This window comes from Phyllobates terribilis, unplaced genomic scaffold (genome assembly GCF_046119375.1).
Source record: "Phyllobates terribilis strain yellow unplaced genomic scaffold, ASM4611937v1 Scaffold_1__5_contigs__length_1240528914, whole genome shotgun sequence".
Taxonomy (NCBI): domain Eukaryota; kingdom Metazoa; phylum Chordata; class Amphibia; order Anura; family Dendrobatidae; genus Phyllobates; species Phyllobates terribilis.
In genome coordinates, this window is record NW_027362761.1 from 485,574,160 (window position 1) to 485,591,281 (window position 17,122).

Sequence of the window (17,122 nt, forward strand, 5' to 3'; positions counted from 1 at the left end):
TTTTAAGTGCGGCACAAGTGGAGTCCTTGTATGTTTTTGATGACTGTATATCATTACGACAATAGGATTTAAAAGGAAACAAAGATTATCATAATTATTTACTAATGTATGGGATAAGGCAGATTCTTACACCATATTTCTCTCCAATTATAGGGGTTGGTCACTTATCACATATTTAACATCTTCAGAACAATGTGCAAAACATAATCATTTTTCAGTTGGAATAAGTGAAAAAATGATTTCTGTGATCCTGTCCCGATTCTCCTTAGTTTTAATAGTATCTGCAGCCTAAGGATCCATGCACAGGAGACAAGTTCTCCATCATAGTCTTCAAGGCCTTGCTTTGACCTAGGAAGTGTTTCCTCTCTCAAAAACTGGACATTCATATTAGTGAATGGATGGTGGTCTTTGAAACAATTAACATCACTCCTTCATTAGTTTACCTTTTTAAGTATCTTTACTATATTGTTAGTGAGGAATGGCTGCCATAGACGTAACTAATTTGATTTGAAATGCAAACGTAATGTGAAATTGTTCCGATCATCTAACAATAACCAACCATTAAAGGGACTAGCTGGGGCTGCTCACTTCAGCATCGTATGAGCGGTGACGGTGACGTTACAATCCCACACACCTACTAAGTGGCGTGCACTATCAGCAGGTATCATGTACATGTCCTATTCTGATGAACAATGATATATTCAATGTGCTACCCAATGGAAATAATACCAATCTCTCTGAAAAAAAAGATCAATTTCAATTAAAATGTTAAAAAATGCAAACATTTTTTGATCTTTTCAGAAACATTAATGCAGTGCATTTATAGTCAGATTGGTAAAGACAAAAAAAAAATCATATTTATTGGAGCTCGATATGTTCATAAAATTTGTTAAGTGGAAAACTGAGAAAAGGGCATCACAGAAATGCCAGAAAGAAGAAATGAGTAAGAAACAAATTACTGTAATGTGACATCAGATCACTATTAGTAATTATAAAATAGCAGTATTAATGCACCCAAAGAAGATTATGCTATTAAATAGGGAAGAAAGTACACGCCCCAGATAGTTGTCAGTGAAGATTGGACATTTCAATCTGCTAATCATCAATATCCTGTGAATATGTGGCTACTGGTGTCATTTATCTTTGCGTCATTACTAAGAACCACTGGATCGAGGAAGATCATTGATAATTGGCCAGCGTAAACTCGCCTAAAAGCAGAAATGTCCTGTGCTAAGGTTATACTATGTCCTTAATTATCAATGTTTTTTACTACTACACCCTAGCAGGCACTAATTACAACTTTATAGACTATACTGTATATACTGTAGGTCAGTTGGGCTGTTGTGAGGTGTTGGGGTTTTTTATCTTCATGGATCATGATTCTTAAAGGGTTTATAACAAGTATGGAAGTAATCTACCCCAATGGATTACTTCCATCAGATCACTGACGGTCTGTCTGCTGGGGCCCCAACAATCCAAGAATGGCATAACCCCATCTGAATGGAGCGGAGGTCAAGCATGTGTAGCACCCTGAGGATTCGGCTGCTACAGGGGTATTGCACCTCAACCCAGAGGTGTGATATTCCACTCCCGGGTAAGGATGGAGTGTGGAACTGAGCTAGTAGGCTGCATGCACTACACACATCCCATTTCCGGGGAACAGACCGATGGTACTCCCACTAGAGAAATGTGCAGGTACGACAGTGTCTGTTCCTGGCTGGAGTGGGAGGGGGGTGGAACATCCCAGTAGTGTAGGGGCAGATAGGGGGAGCAGCCTGGGTAAAGTTAGGAGCTCATTGGGTGCTGGTCACCTGAGCTCACACATAGAGGGAGTATATAAGGTGGGAACCATCTTAGATCAGGGTCAGTCAGTCAGTCAGAGCCTGTGAGCCAGTCAGACAGTCTGTCTGAGAGCCTGAGAAGCAGAGCAGAGGAGAAGAGAGAGAGACCCAGAGGCGCAGAGGGGACCCCAAGAGCCCATAAGAGAGCTAATAGGGTGAAGGGTCGGCAACAGGGTACCGGATCCCAAGCTGGCAGAGGCTACAGCACACCTTAGCCAGGAACCGGAGGTCGTGGGCAGGATCTGCCACGATCACCCACTAAATCCACCCGGAAGGCAGACCAAGAGTAGGGTCAGGGAGCCCAGAGGAGGCTTGACCAACAAGAGGCCCGAGGGAGCCGGACTTAGGTGGATCCCTGGTGGGAACGGCCAGAAGAAGGGAGAGACAGAAAGGAGCTCAGGAACACACTCCGGAGTTGCCTGGGAGTTGACCGAGTCCAGGACCTGGTGGACGCAGCACGGCTTGGGTGGTCACTGCTGTACACAGTGACCCGAGCAACACCAGTAAGTAAAACCCTGGAACTGCATTTTATGCCTCTGAGTCTCCTTGCTGCACCTTCACAACCACCATCCTCCACGGCTGACCCCCTGAGGCTATACCCCTCCCGTTGGGGGTTATACTACCGCAGCTGCACACACACCACCAGCCTCAGCGGACCATCTTGCAGCGGCGGCCTTTTGACCGCAAATCAACGGGTGGCGTAGTCGACACAAAGAACTCTAATAACATCTGTAGGACTGCCACACACTGAGTTTGACACCCTGGGCACGGACCGGGTCACAGCCACTCGGAGACTACAACCCCCATCTGATCCGGCTCCGGGTATCCCTAACAACATGGCCCAGGGGGCGCGTCAACTTTGGCGTAGTCGGCAGGATAACGTGCCCGCAACAACCGGGTACTGCGTGCCTGAAGAAAAGTTCACCGTTACCTCAAAAAGAAGTCTCCTGCCGGTTCCGGAGGGTCCCCGCCAACGGACCCCATCACAGGTCGTTTCCCGCCGGTTGTCCGCCATTTGCAGCTTTTTCCCGCCATCCATGGAGTTTCCCGCCACTGGGAGACGATTCCCGCCATTTCCAAAGATTTCCCGCCTTGGAAGAGCGGACGCCATTATGGGCGTGCCAGAGGGTGGCAAGAGGCCACCTCCCATCGTGGGCCAGGTCGAAGAATGGCGCCAAAAGCGGAAACCGCACCCACCAACAGAGACTGTGATGCTGGAAGTGTCCATCAGCGTAAGAGAACTGCCCCTGGAACTGACAATCACAAAGTTGCCCCGGGACCACCCTCAATGTGGGCGGAGACAGAAGAAGAGAACAAAGATGGGTGTCGCCTGGAGCAGTCTGGAGAGAGCGCACCCGGAGACAAGACGTCTGGAAGAGAGTCCAGAGAGAGCCTACCCGGAGATGGAGGGAGAGTCAGGCAGCACCGACCCAGTGGTCAGGAGCCTGTTGCAGGTCGCCACTCCAGAAGGCCTGCTGGAGATCCTAGCACAGCTCCCCCGAGACCGGGAGTGTGCACAGACCGCGCTGGAGGGCCTCGCACGGAGGATGGCCCGGGTGCAGCGAGAGACGTTGGCGGAGTGGAGCCGAGAGATGGCCCAGCAGACCGAAACCCGTCAGCGGAGCACGCCACCTGAGACGAGGAGACAGACCGCCTCTGAGGATGGCGCAGGAGGAATGAAGGCAGGAGACGGCGCCGAGAAGGGAGCTGAACGGACGGAGGCAGGTAAAGGGGACGTCTCTACCCCGAGCCGGGAAACCGCGTGCCTGCCCCAGCTCCCCGTCGCAGAGCCCGAAATTCCCCCTGCCGTGCCCGTCGCTGCATCGTCACCGCCGCCGACTAGGCCTCAACGGAAACCGCGGCCGCGACCCCTGTGACGTCACACGCCTCGACCTCGAGCGTGGCCAAGCAGGAAATACCACCGGCCTGGTCGCAAGGCCTAGTACCCCCGGGCGCCACCATTCCAACAGCGCCCCCTACCTCCGCGGAGCCACCAGCCTGGTCGCAGGGCCGAGTAACCACGGGCGCCGCCGTTCTTACGGTGCCCTTTTCCTTTAGGGTGCCCCAAGCCTGGTCGCAAGGCCTGGTCAACCCGGGCACCGCTACCATCAACGCGCCCTCAACATCTCGAGTGCCGCACCTGGGTGAAGATCTATTCGCCCAGCATACGTGCCCGGATGGGCAGCCCTTCATATGGCCACCGGAGTTTCACCATCCCCGACTCCGGAAAGAGAGACCCCTAGACGAACCCCTGATTCCGGTTCCGAAGCCCGCAAGGAGGACCTCGCCCCCGCTGGAGGAGGCACAGTTCGAGTGGGACCCCACCGGAGAAGACCTCATGGGGTTCACTCAGGAGACTTGGGCGGCCGCAGCGGAGCGTGCAGAGTGCTGCCGCCAGCAGCTCGAAGTCTTCGAGAGGGAGCGGAGAGAGAGGCGGGTCCGGAAACAGCAAGCGCAGATAAAGAGCGCGGAGCAGAAGAGCCGGACCCGGAGGAACCCCCGTGCAGCCCACGGTCCCCGTGCCACCGGGACTGTAACTAAATTCCAACTGCAGCACGGTTGGGGTTTCATCAGGGATCATCACACCCCCGGCGACGTCTTTATCACCCGCAGAGACGTAGAAAGCCATCTGCCGGAGGGACACAGAGGTCGTGACCTGTATGTAGGGGACGAGGTCACCTTCACCCGGCACAAGTGTGCCAAAGGACCCTACGCCCTCCATGTGCATCGCCTGACGGAGGAGGAGCTGCGGTGTGAGGAGGAGCAAGAGGACCCGGACGGGTCTGAAACAGAAACTGAATCCAAAGAAAGAGCAGGAGGACGCCGTCGTTGAGTACGGTAGAGAAGAGACTGTATATAGTTGCCCGTAGGGGTACCAAAAAAAAAAAAAAAAAAAAACTGTTGCTGCTTAAAATATGTTCCCCGTTGGGACAAAAGAGTGAACTGTACCCGTGTGTCCCCATCCCTTAACAGGCTGAGGACTGTGAACAGCCGTCCTTAATCCCACTGGTCGAGGACTGAGAGCGGCCATATTTCCTTTGTATATAGTTGCGCTTCCTAAAGCGCCCCCTACCGGTTTTATAGGAAACTGTTGTTTTTACTACAAGAGACTGTGGCACTTTACCCGGTCACAAGTTGCACCGTGACCGGAGGAACCAGAAGCAAGAATGTTATTTATGAAAAGTTTTATATGAAAAGTTTATTACTGATGATAATATATATGATGTTTTATATGTTGATGTTATGAAAAAAAAAAAAAAAAAAAATTGTATGTTTTGGATGTTTATATTTTACAGCCCGAGGACGTGCTGTGATTTACCAGGGGGGAATGTAGCACCCTGAGGATTCGGCTGCTACAGGGGTATTGCACCTCAACCCAGAGGTGTGATATTCCACTCCCGGGTAAGGATGGAGTGTGGAACTGAGCTAGTAGGCTGCATGCACTACACACATCCCATTTCCGGGGAACAGACCGATGGTACTCCCACTAGAGAAATGTGCAGGTACGACAGTGTCTGTTCCTGGCTGGAGTGGGAGGGGGGTGGAACATCCCAGTAGTGTAGGGGCAGATAGGGGGAGCAGCCTGGGTAAAGTTAGGAGCTCATTGGGTGCTGGTCACCTGAGCTCACACATAGAGGGAGTATATAAGGTGGGAACCATCTTAGATCAGGGTCAGTCAGTCAGTCAGAGCCTGTGAGCCAGTCAGACAGTCTGTCTGAGAGCCTGAGAAGCAGAGCAGAGGAGAAGAGAGAGAGACCCAGAGGCGCAGAGGGGACCCCAAGAGCCCATAAGAGAGCTAATAGGGTGAAGGGTCGGCAACAGGGTACCGGATCCCAAGCTGGCAGAGGCTACAGCACACCTTAGCCAGGAACCGGAGGTCGTGGGCAGGATCTGCCACGATCACCCACTAAATCCACCCGGAAGGCAGACCAAGAATAGGGTCAGGGAGCCCAGAGGAGGCTTGACCAACAAGAGGCCCGAGGGAGCCGGACTTAGGTGGATCCCTGGTGGGAACGGCCAGAAGAAGGGAGAGACAGAAAGGAGCTCAGGAACACACTCCGGAGTTGCCTGGGAGTTGACCGAGTCCAGGACCTGGTGGACGCAGCACGGCTTGGGTGGTCACTGCTGTACACAGTGACCCGAGCAACACCAGTAAGTAAAGCCCTGGAACTGCATTTTATGCCTCTGAGTCTCCTTGCTGCACCTTCACAACCACCATCCTCCACGGCTGACCCCCTGAGGCTATACCCCTCCCGTTGGGGGTTATACTACCGCAGCTGCACACACACCACCAGCCTCAGCGGACCATCTTGCAGCGGCGGCCTTTTGACCACAAATCAACGGGTGGCGTAGTCGACACAAAGAACTCTAATAACATCTGTAGGACTGCCACACACTGAGTTTGACACCCTGGGCACGGACCGGGTCACAGCCACTCGGAGACTACAACCCCCATCTGATCCGGCTCCGGGTATCCCTAACAACATGGCCCAGGGGGCGCGTCACATGCACACCTCCACACCATTCATTCTCTATGTATTCTACTCCATTCATTCTCTATATACTCCACTCCATTCATTCTCTATGTACTCTACTCCATTCATTCTCTATGTACTCTACTCCATTCATTCTCTATGTACTCTACTCCATTCATTCTCTATGTACTCCACTCCATTCATTCTCTATATACTCTACTCCATTCATTCTCTATATACTCCACTCCATTCATTCTCTATATACTCCACTCCATTCATTCTCTATATACCCCACTCCATTCATTCTCTATATACTCTACTCCATTCATTCTCCATGTATTCCACTCCATTCATTCTCTATGTATTCTACTCCATTCATTCTCTATATACTCCACTCCATTCATTCTCTATATACTCTACTCCATTCATTCTCTATGTACTCTACTCCATTCATTCTCTATGTACTCCACTCCATTCATTCTCTATGTACTCCACTCCATTCATTCTCTATGTACTCTACTCCATTCATTCTCTATATACTCCACTCCATTCATTCTCTATATATTCTACTCCATTCATTCTCTATATACTTCACTCCATTCATTCTCTATATACTCCACTCCATTCATTCCCTATATACTCTATTCCATTCATTCTCCATATATTCCACTCCATTCATTCTCCATATATTCCACTCTATTCATTCTCTATGTATTCTACTCCATTCATTCTCTATATACTCCACTCCATTCATTCTCTATATACTCCACTCCATTCATTCTCTATGTACTCTACTCCATTCATTCTCTATATATTCTACTCCATTCATTCTCTATATACTTCACTCCATTCATTCTCTATATACTCCACTCCATTCATTCCCTATATACTCTATTCCATTCATTCTCCATATATTCCACTCCATTCATTCTCCATATACTCTACTCCATTCATTCTCCATATATTCTACTCCATTCATTCTCCATATATTCTACTCCATTCATTCTCTATATATTCCACTCCATTCATTCTCCATATACTCTACTCCATTCATTCTCCATATACTCTACTCCATTCATTCTCTATATACTCTACTCCATTCATTCTCTATATACTCTACTCCATTCATTCTCTATGTACTCTACTCCATTCATTCTTTATATACTCTACTCCATTCATTCTCTATATACTCTACTCCATTCATTCTCCATATATTCTACTCCATTCATTCTCTATATACTCAACTACACTCATTCTCTATATATTCCACTCCATTCATTCTCCATATACTCTACTCCATTCATTCTCCATATACTCTACTCCATTCATTCTCTATATACTCTACTCCATTCATTCTCTATATACTCTACTCCATTCATTCTCTATATACTCTACTCCATTCATTCTCCATATATTCTACTCCATTCATTCTCTATATACTCAACTACACTCATTCTCTATATATTCCACTCCATTCATTCTCCATATACTCTACTCCATTCATTCTCCATATACTCTACTCCATTCATTCTCTATATACTCTACTCCATTCATTCTCTATATACTCTACTCCATTCATTCTCTATATACTCTACTCCATTCATTCTCCATATATTCTACTCCATTCATTCTCTATATACTCTACTCCATTCATTCTCTATATACTCAACTACACTCATTCTCTATATACTCAACTACACTCATTCTCTATATATTCCACTCCATTCATTCTCCATATACTCCACTCCATTCATTCTCTATATACTCTACTCCATTCATTCTCTATATACTCCACTCCATTCATTCTCTATATACTCCACTCCATTCATTCTCTATATACTCCACTCCATTCATTCTCTATATACTCTACTCCATTCATTCTCCATATATTCCACTCCATTCATTCTCTATGTATTCTACTCCATTCATTCTCTATATACTCCACTCCATTCATTCTCTATATACTCTACTCCATTCATTCTCTATGTACTCTACTCCATTCATTCTCTATGTACTCCACTCCATTCATTCTCTATGTACTCTACTCCATTCATTCTCTATATACTCCACTCCATTCATTCTCTATATATTCTACTCCATTCATTCTCTATATACTCCACTCCATTCATTCTCTATATACTCCACTCCATTCATTCCCTATATACTCTATTCCATTCATTCTCCATATATTCCACTCCATTCATTCTCCATATATTCCACTCTATTCATTCTCTATGTATTCTACTCCATTCATTCTCTATATACTCCACTCCATTCATTCTCTATATACTCCACTCCATTCATTCTCTATGTACTCTACTCCATTCATTCTCTATATATTCTACTCCATTCATTCTCTATATACTTCACTCCATTCATTCTCTATATACTCCACTCCATTCATTCCCTATATACTCTATTCCATTCATTCTCCATATATTCCACTCCATTCATTCTCCATATACTCTACTCCATTCATTCTCCATATATTCTACTCCATTCATTCTCCATATATTCTACTCCATTCATTCTCTATATATTCCACTCCATTCATTCTCCATATACTCTACTCCATTCATTCTCCATATACTCTACTCCATTCATTCTCTATATACTCTACTCCATTCATTCTCTATATACTCTACTCCATTCATTCTCTATGTACTCTACTCCATTCATTCTTTATATACTCTACTCCATTCATTCTCTATATACTCTACTCCATTCATTCTCCATATATTCTACTCCATTCATTCTCTATATACTCAACTACACTCATTCTCTATATATTCCACTCCATTCATTCTCCATATACTCTACTCCATTCATTCTCCATATACTCTACTCCATTCATTCTCTATATACTCTACTCCATTCATTCTCTATATACTCTACTCCATTCATTCTCTATATACTCTACTCCATTCATTCTCCATATATTCTACTCCATTCATTCTCTATATACTCAACTACACTCATTCTCTATATATTCCACTCCATTCATTCTCCATATACTCTACTCCATTCATTCTCCATATACTCTACTCCATTCATTCTCTATATACTCTACTCCATTCATTCTCTATATACTCTACTCCATTCATTCTCTATATATTCTACTCCATTCATTCTCTATATACTCTACTCCATTCATTCTCTATATACTCAACTACACTCATTCTCTATATACTCAACTACACTCATTCTCTATATATTCCACTCCATTCATTCTCCATATACTCCACTCCATTCATTCTCTATATACTCTACTCCATTCATTCTCTATATACTCTACTCCATTCATTCTCTATATACTCAACTACACTCATTCTCAATATATTCTACTCCATTCATTCTCTATATACTTCACTCCATTCATTCTCTATATACTCCACTACATTCATTCTCTATATACTCTATTACATTCATTCTCTATATACTCTATTCCATTCATTCTCCATATATTCCACTCCATTCATTCTCCATATACTCTACTCCATTAATTCTCTATATACTCTACTCCATTCATTCTCCATATATTCTACTCCATTCATTCTCTATATACTTCACTCCATTCATTCTCTATATACTCTATTCCATTCATTCTCCATATATTCTACTCCATTCATTCTCCATATACTCTACTCCATTCATTCTCCATATATTCTACTCCATTCATTCTCCATATACTCTACTCCATTAATTCTCTATATACTCTACTCCATTCATTCTCTATATTCATCTGTATACAGCTGTCACTAGTAATCACATAAGAGTATGAATTAACAGGAAGTTCACCAGGCTTGATCCCATCTTCATTCAGATGGGGCTCTGCAGTACCCCGCACTCAACATCAGTGTGGCTCACAGCGGTCCGACCCCCAGCAATCAGAAGGTTACCCAATGGGGAGGATATAACTTCCAAACTTGGTACAAACCCTTTAATTTGTGATCCTACTCTATCCCCAAAATAACTAACTATATCATATATTACTGCAATGTTCATTTCACGTCATTGGGATAAAGTATTGCCCGATGTGCCCCTCTGACCTAAAGCTCTGATGTATGCTAAAGTTTAGGTATAAAAGAACACTTTGTTATACTGAAAATAAAACAAACGTATAGAAGCCAAAAGGATATTCCAGGCTCAAATGTGTTGTGAACAGACCCTATTTTAAGTGAGTTTCCCCCTTAAAATAATCACGTATCTAGTGCAAGCACAAGCATATATATTCCAAGCACGTGCGCACCGTAGATATGACGTAGATAGGCTGTTGAGTCAGGCTAATACAGACATTGAAGGCAAAGAGCTTTAGCACCCAATTCCTTAGTGCATTTACTTCTGTTTTTTTATTGCTTTGCGCCTTTTTCTCTTTTTTTGCAATATATTATTTATCTTTACATTTGTGCCTTTATTAAACTCACTTTGTTATGTCTTTACGTCTTTTTTTTTGGTTTGTTTTTTTAGATTGCCACAGTTGGCAGAGTTTAGTGTTTCCAGATAATTATGCCTGAGTTGACATTTGCGAAAAGTCTCAAAAATTGGCACAAATGTACTCCAGTAACCCCTGACTGTACTATGGTGCAATTTTGCAACATTTTATCGGAACATGTGACTGTGCTAAAAAGTTGCAAAACAGATTAAAGACAGAATTAGGGCAAAATTCACAAACTGCTTGCTGCAATTTGATAAATTTGGTGCAAAAAAATGTCAGCGAATACCAAAGACAAACAAAGAAAAGTCATTTAAAAAAAACAAATCGCAAATGACGAATAAAGTCTAATTACAATAAAGTAATCAGTACAACTTACATATGATACATACTGTCAGCTAGCGGCTGTCCGATGTTTGTTTTCCATTGTGGCACCAGGTTGTGAGTGACAGCATGACACTATATAAACATAGGACAGCATGGCCATCCAAGCTGTACTGTCTGGACTTACCAAATCCTGTCAAGAACCATCAGAACTATCGTTAGATGGCGAAACACTTTGGGAATTAGTAGGTAGGAACAAAGGGATAACTTCCGGACTGCCGGGACCTCCCACCAATTTTGAGAACTGGGGCTCTGAAGAACTCTGTGTGAATGGAGCGGTGGTCAATCATGCACTCTGCTGCTCTATTCATTCCTAATGGGACAGACAGAGATAGCCAAGCACTGTGCTCAGGCAGTCTTCAGCACTTCCATGAGAATGAATGGACTTACAGATGCGCATGATCAACCTCTACTAAATTCATACTGAGTTTTTCAGGGCCCCGGTTCTCGGGATCAGAGCAGTCGGACCCCCAGACATTAAGAAGTTATCTCCTATCACATAGATACGGGATCACTTCTAAGTGAGAATGCCCCTTTACTCCAATGGACTACAAACAAGAGAGACGTAACATCCTGGACAGCCATACACAGCAAACACGATGGATCACATGTAAGTTAGTTGTCATTGTTGATATTTGATTTCTTCCTCTCTTTGCTCTCAATGTCCGGTAGCCTGACTCAACAGCGTCACAACAGCTTGCAAGGATTGTAGTGCTGCCCGAAACCAAGTAGTGTGAACTTTGTTTAGCACATTGTCTCCCATCAGACATACTATAGATCCAAAAATTAAACTCTAGAGACAGGACTACTATTGGTAAACCATAAATCAACTTCACTGTTATTTAAATAATGAGTAAAGTCTGGCACAACCAACACACGACCAAACAAAAAGTATGTCGTCTACGTAGCAGCCGTACACATGCTTGGAATATATATTCCTGTACATTGATCCCTTGTTTGTCGTTGATTGAAAAATAGGAGAAGCAGCACATCCATATTCCTTAATAGAAATCTTCTTTATTAAATGTCCATACTAAAATGCATAGCACTAATCCTCCACATGATGAGCTCACTTATGCGTTTCTGGACTTACTGCACCTTTAATCTTAGTGTAAAGGCATGGTCTCATGGGAAAAACACTTAAAACCGAAACAACCAATCATGAGCGAATATACATAAATATAAAATAATAATAAACCATCATATACAATGTACATTGGCTATTGCTACCACATTAATAAACGAACGACATACTTAGAATTCATGCCAATTAATTTAAGGACCCAAAATGCCTCTCAATAATACATGTCTCTGACAATTTTCACCTCTTAACGTTCGATTAACTCTCCCAATACCATAGAAAACAAGACATTCTATGTTTGCATTGTGTAGCCCCAAAAACTGCTCCAGAATAAGTGATATTTTTCTTAGAAATGTTGGATAAATGTTCACAAGTTAATTTTTTGCTACCTTCCCACTACCCACTATACAATACACCGCATGATCGCAACTGATTAAACATTTTATCTCGCTATCCGCACCGTGCGGCAAATATATTGTTTTTTGTCTTTTCGGCCATGAAACAAACACGGCATCTACTATTACAGCATTTGTAGAAACCTTTAGAACTTAACCATGTAGTGCTCGTATTTTCCTCTATATACTATATAAACCAGGTGCTAGATAATTACCTTGGGTTTTACCTTTTATTCGTAACAAACTGACAACGTATATCGGTAATGTTTCTTAAAATGGGATATTAATTGTATTTGACAGATTTTGTTATATTGACAACTGAATGATGACTAAAACCTAGTTTATTTGCATGATGTTTGTTAGATTTGTGTCCATACGTTAATGAGTGTCTAGATTTACTTTGCACTTTATCTATTTCACTGTCAATGAATTTATTATTATACCATCTAAAAGCTTTTAATTGTATTTGCCTCTTATGTAAAACCGTAATGTCTGAACAGATATGTAAGAGATAGATCTAATTGTGTGTTGGGTGATAGCTGTTTGCATGGAGTGTAGTGTTGCCTGAAACTTTTTTCCTAAAACATAGTGTGAACTTTGTTTAGCACATTGTCCCCCCTCTAGACAGAGATCCAAAAATTTTACTTGGAAAACAGTACTACTATTGGTCAATTAATATAATTGTCATTTAAATAATGAATAAAGTCAGTCATTATAGCCAAATCACGACCAAACAAAAAGTATGTCATCTATGTACCGGCCGTCCCAAACTAGATGGTGGGCAAAGTGATTATTGATGTAGAAAATATGTCTCTCCTCACACCATCCAACAAATACAATTGCTAACATAGGTGGAAAGCGTGATCCCATTGGGGCTTCCTCAATTTTACAAAAAAAAATCATTATTAAACATAAAAAAATTTATGCAATAAATAGTCAGCATCAGTAGCCATTAATAAGAATTCTTTTAGTTCCTGAGAATATGAATTGTAATTATTAAGAAGATGTTGTAGTGCAATTAATGCTTTATTATTCGGAAGACAAGAATAGAAATTTACCATATGACATATTATGAAAGATTAATCAAAAAGTAATTTAAAGTTGCCCATGGATTTAAGAACAGATGTACGTTCCTTGCAAAGTACTGTTAATCTGTATACTAGTGGTTGTGGATGGTTGAGGGACCCAGTGATGGGTGGTATGGATGGAGGTGTATTTTAGGTAGATACTGACAGTAGATCTATGAATGAAAGCTTCACAGGCTTTTTATCCATATAACCCACAAATTTACTCCTTCTTTCAAAATTTTGGTTAATATTTCTGAAAATGGTGCTGTGGGATCAGACAACAATCTTTGGTAAGTAACAGTGTTGTCCAATGTATATATATATATATATATATATATATATATATATATATATATATATATATATATATATATATATATATATATATATATATATATATATATATATATCTGTTTTTGATATGATGTTGCATACACCCTGCCTGTCCAAATTTACAGATAACTAAACTATGATTTTATTCTTTAGCTCAAAAATGGCACTATATTGTTTTTTCGTTATTAAATTTGTGGAGATATCACGATGCTATGCAATAAGATCCTTTCCTAATTTCTATAATATCTTGACGTAAATGATCCTCACACGGTACCTTCCATTATATATTCATTTTTCAGTTGAGAGTGTGACAATAATGCTTGTCGTTCTGCAAAAGACACACTTAACTTATCAAAGGTGCGGTCGTGACAGATTTGTGTGATCACCTTCTACATCACAAGCATCTTTCTCAATCAAAAAAAGTATCTTTTTACTATAAGGTAATAAGCTTGCTCACATCAAGTATGGAGTGGAGAAGATCGAAGTCTCAGTCCGGGACAACGTTCAGCCCCTTGACTAGGACCTCGATCTGCTCCACAGACAAGACAGTGGGTGTTTTTCCAATCCTACAAGTTGAAGGTCCACTATGGGATTGGCACCCATCTCTCTTTTGAACTGTTATACTAAAGAGTTTTTTGAAAACATTACAGACATGGTAAACCCAATTTTTTATCTGTTCCTTATATCTAATGATATAGTTTTTTATATGTATTTTCGTTTCCTTTGTGACTATACTGGAATACAAGAAACACAGATAATAGAAATGCAAGCCAATATGTAAAAAAAACATAATACCAGTAATTTTATTGATTGTATTAAACAGTTACTACGAGTCCCCGATTCTTTATTACTTACCTGTGACGTCTCATCTCTATTAGGTATGTTAACCTTTTCTTACTGTTTTTTATTCTGGTTTTTTTTTTATACATTGGCTTGCATTTCTATTATCGGTGTTTGTTTCTTCTTTTCAGTGCGTTTAGCTTACTATATGGATTGTGACTACAGATGTTTCTTTTTTTATACTGGAATACAATATCACAAACTTGATTGACTAAATCTTTAATGTCAAATATCTTTTATGCCTATATTCTTCGTGATAAGTGCCCTGGAAAAGAGGCTAAAGGTGTTACACTATTCAAGAAGAAACGAAAACCTTACAGTTTCATAGTTATTAAGATTGAAGGTAAACTTATGTCCATCGAGCTCAACCTATAGCCTAACACGTGGATCCAGAGGAAGGCAAAAATCCCATGGGGCAAACATTAATAGCTGCATATTAGGGGAAAAGTTCCTTCCCGACTCCACATACAACAATCAGACTAGTTCCCATCACAGAATCTCGTGTTCACAACCTGAAATATTATATTTTTCAAGAAAGGCGTCTAGTGTGAACAAGAACAGCTAAATAACTACTTAAAAAGCAAGTAGTGTCCAATGAAAACAAATTAATGCTGTAACTAATTAAATACAATTACTATTCCTAATGATCTGTTACACAGGCATCTACAATGCATCCAGAAGAGTCCATGAAGTTATTTACTGTACTTACAGATAAAGCCTTGGCGCCTCTGTTATATGCAGCGTATGTGGCATATCACAGGGATATTACAGCCAGCTGAACCTGAATGCTGTCTTTTATCAAGTTCCCCTTGCGCAATCTGCTGAGCTCCTCCCGGATTTTCTCCTTCTCTCCTTTCCTTCTAGAGAAAGAGAAGGCATTCAGAATCGTGTTTAGTGGCTGCCCCAGCAACCACGATGTGTTCTCACTTCTAGTAAATGCTCTTAAGCAGTCATGCCGTCTTCATATTGGAAGCCCTTTGGATGCCAGTCATTTATTGGTTGGTTTCCTTCTGTCTCATAATCTGGACTTTGACTTGTGTTGAATAGCTACTCAAGGCTGCAATGAAGTGCTACCACTCAGCTATCATACAACCACAATGATTGTAGATTGCAAAAAAAGCAAAAACAGGAGCAAAGTTGAATTGGTCACAAAAAAATCTATCATGGTTTGTCCTCAGTCATAAGCCAGAGTATAAGAACATTTCTTGTTTCAAAGGACCTAATTCATCCATACAATGCCTTTTCCACATTTTTTCACGTTACAGCCACAAACTTAAATGTATTTTATTGGGATTTTATGTGATATACCAACACAAAAGTATTTGTAAAGTGCAAAAGAAATGATCCATGGTTTTCTAATTATTTTAGAATTCTAAATCTGAAAATTGTGATGTGTATTTGTATTCAGCCCCCTGTAGTCTGATACCCCCAAATAAAATCCTGAATGACCAATTGCCTCCAGAAGTCACATAATTAGTACCTGTGTGAAAATAATTATCAGTATAACTACAGCTGTTCTCTAAAGACATCCAGAGGTTTGCTTGAGAACATTAGGGATCAAACAGCATCGTAAAAACCAAGGAACTCACCAGACAGGTTGGGCATAAAGTTTTGGAGATGGGTAACGCAGGGTTAGGTTATAACAAAAGAGCCCAAGTTCTAAACATCTCATGGAGCATATGGCACAACTCCAAACCCTCAACACATGGCCGTCCACCTAAATGGTCATCTCAAGCAAGGAGATCACTAATTAGAGAGGCAGCCAAGAGGCCCATGGTCACTCTGGAGAAGCTGGAGAGATCTACAGCTCAGGTGGAAGAATCTGTCCACATGACAACTATTAATCGTATACTCCACAAATCTGGCCTTTATGGAAAAGTGTCAAGAAGAAAGACATTTTTTAAAGCAAGCCAAAGGTGAAGACACAGGAGTGTGATTATAAGACTGGGCGTAGGGACCTTACATTGGAAGCACCACTCCAGTGCTGAACCTCCTCCCTCCCCTGCTGGAGTGGTGCTTTAAGAAGATGCAGCAATACTTAAAAATTGCTATTCACAGACACTCTTCATCCAATCTCACTGAGCTAGAGCTAGAAGGCAAAGAAGAATGGGCAAAAATTACAGCCTCTAGATGTGAACAGCTGGTAGAGACACCCTAAAAGACTTGCAGCAGAAATTGCAAGAAAGGTGATCCTACAAAGTAGTGACTCCTGGGGGCTGAATACAAATGCTCGTCACAGTTTTCAGATTTATATTTTTTAAATATTTAGAAAAC

General features: G+C 41.9%; 1 protein-coding gene across 2 annotated transcripts in view; it reads right to left on the reverse strand.

Moving 5' to 3' along the window:
• LOC141168040 (low-density lipoprotein receptor class A domain-containing protein 1-like) overlaps positions 1-15,781 on the reverse strand; it is a 31,750-nt gene extending 15,969 nt beyond the window's left edge. The window contains exon 1 of one of the 2 annotated variants that reach the window (XM_073655037.1): positions 15,558-15,781. The gene's annotated coding sequence lies outside the window, so the exon portion shown is untranslated. The remainder of the gene's footprint in view (positions 1-15,557) is intronic. The other variant, XM_073655036.1, reaches the window with a different exon arrangement.
• Between the last annotated feature and the right edge of the window lie 1,341 nt (positions 15,782-17,122).